The following is a 2,638-nucleotide window of genomic DNA, read 5'->3' as shown; positions in this document are numbered from 1 at the left end:
CTGCTGATCATGGTATGTATGTTCTTAGGATGGATAGAAACTTTTCCTACCCGGACTGAAAGCATCAGAAGTAGACCGGTGCCTGCTTAGGGAGATAGTTCCCAGATTTGGATTTTCTGCCAGCATTGGATCAGACAATGGCCCAGCTTTCATAGCTGATTTAGTACAACAAGTAAGCAAAACTTTAAACATCAAGTAGAAATTACATACAGCATATAGGCCCCAGAGTTCTGGGATGGTGGGAGGAACCAAGAAGACACTTAGAGAGACACTCTCCAAGTGGATCATAGAGACTGACTGATCCTGGGTGGACTTGTTTCCAATGGCTCTGCTCAGACTCAGGATGATCCCACGGTGCCATGGCTATTCTCCATATGAAATTATGTATGGGAGGCCCCCTCCCATAATAAAACAGGTGTCAACAAATTTGCCTCAGGTAAGGGGAGATTTGATTTCACAGCAGATGGAACAACTAGGTAAGGTAATAAATCAGTAACTAAGTTTGTACAAGAAAGAGTGTCGTTCCCCCTTGGGGAACAGATTCACAAATTTGTGACAATAGATCAGGTGTGGGTCAAGGACTGGAAACACGATTCCTTGGCCCCACATTGGAAGGGTCCATATCCTGTTTTTCTAACCACCCCTACTGCAGTTAAAGTAACAGCTGTCACTCCCTGGATCCACCACACGAGGATGAAGAGAACATATTATGCAGACCCAGAAAATGCCAAGTGGACTGCATAGGTGGACCCCCTGACCCTCGAGAGACTAAGACCATCCATAAGAAGAAGGAAAAGAAGATCCCGGACAAGCCCCTTCAGGATGAAGCCGCATAATCAACTCCTGCTGCTTGGCCTCATCAATGTGATTTTGAATTTAACTTCTGTTTCAACTCAGGACAATGTTTTCATCTCATGGGTGCATTCCTATGTGGACTTCCACAACACCTCCAGCTGCTGGGTATGTGGGGCTATGCCTCTGTCTGTGATGGAGGGATTTCCTTGGTGGGTGTCACCACTCTGCCAAGGAGTTTTTAAACCACTCTGGTCTTTTCTGGGATGACAAAAAGAGACTTTCCTTTCTCTTGTCAATCTTAATCTCTCCCTGCTCTCTTGGTGTAAGCCAGACCTACAGTCAATAGTCTCTGGTCATGGGGTTACATTTGATATAAACATCAGTTTCATAGGAATATCAAAGCCTATACCTCATATTTAAAGAACAGAGAGGAAAAAAGCTTCCTGACTGGCAAGGGAGGCCAGGCCTCTAGGTATGTTGAACAATTCTACCAAATCTGGGATGAATATTTCCAGATGAACCCAGAAAAGGGTCAATTAATTACTCCCACTGCTATATGCTGGGAACAAAAAGAACGAAGGGTAGGGTTTGGTGACCATCCATTAGACCCAAAAGAACTAAAATATATTGGGTACCTATTCCCCAAACAATGTAAACAAACATTCGAGGTCACATACCACCCCAACCAGTTCATTCATTGGCCAGGCTCTGATTGGAAATATAACCCTGGAATCTGCTGGGTGGCGCCCAACGGAACCCAATGGCTTTGTGGGCCTAACCTTTGGCCTTGGTTACCAATCAGCTGGGTAGGCCGCTGCACACTGGGATTTGCTTTTGCCCATGGCAGCATTGGAGAAGGAAATGGCAACCCACTACAGTGTTCTTGCCTGGAGAATCCCAGGGACGAGGGAGCCTGGTGGGCTGCCGTCTATGGGGTTGCACAGAGTCAGACATGACTGAAGTGACTTAGCAGCATGGAAGCATAAAGCCTAACCTATAATAAGCCCCAGTAAATCTACCTTATTTACATACTAGGTGGACAAGGTCTGTGTTTCAATGGAATGAGTATATTGCTGCCTTATTCGCACCTCCTATAGGGACAACAAATATTATGACTAAAGTAGAAGCCTTGACTAACTTCACAAAACAGGCCTTCCTAGATAGTGATAAAGCCATCCAAGCCTTAAATGAAGAACAAATTCGAATAAGAAAAGCAGTAATTCAAAATAGAATGGCTTTGGCCATGCTCAAAGCTGCTCAAGGAGGGACTTGTGGTATAATTAAGGTTGAACATTGTGTATATATTCCTGATTTATCTGGCAAAGTATCAGCTGCTTTAGATGACATGAAAAACCAGGAAAAAGCAATGTCAAATGAAAACATTCCTTTTTGGACTTTGGTCCTGTCTTGGGGGAAGGGCGATTGGTAGAAAACTATATTTACCATTGTTACAGTTGCCTTGATAGTTCTGCTTTGTGGACCCTGCATTTTACAATGTATTATGAACTTTGTACCCAAAGTATTGTGTCATTCTTCCAAATAGGCAGTCGGAGAGGCAGAGTGCAATATATCCCTATGAGTGATGCTCATATTATGAGTTAAGAGCATCAAGAGGGGGTAGTGAATGAGGAAACAGACAGAACAGGCTCCATCTTGAAAGCAGGACTCCATTCTGGGCTGGACTGTGGACTTTGAGCTATATGCTCAGTATCTATGGAAACAACATACCAACTGAAAAACTAGACCCCCTAGGTGGAAGAGCCCCAGGTCTCGTACCTAGACTCTCTGGCGCCTAAAAAAAAATACTCTAATTATCTGTATAACCAAGTAGAATAATAAATTC

The 2,638-nt window shown here is 43.8% G+C and overlaps 1 pseudogene; it reads left to right on the top strand.

Moving 5' to 3' along the window:
- Positions 1–822: 822 nt before the first annotated feature.
- On the top strand, positions 823–2,397 carry LOC106701556 (endogenous retrovirus group PABLB member 1 Env polyprotein-like; annotated as a pseudogene).
- Positions 2,398–2,638: the final 241 nt, after the last annotated feature.

Source organism: Bos mutus, chromosome 6 (assembly GCF_027580195.1).
Source record: "Bos mutus isolate GX-2022 chromosome 6, NWIPB_WYAK_1.1, whole genome shotgun sequence".
In the NCBI taxonomy this organism is placed as follows: Eukaryota; Metazoa; Chordata; class Mammalia; order Artiodactyla; family Bovidae; genus Bos; species Bos mutus.
The sequence above is the reverse complement of the archived record's forward strand: the minus strand, read 5'-3'. Positions and strand labels throughout refer to the sequence as shown.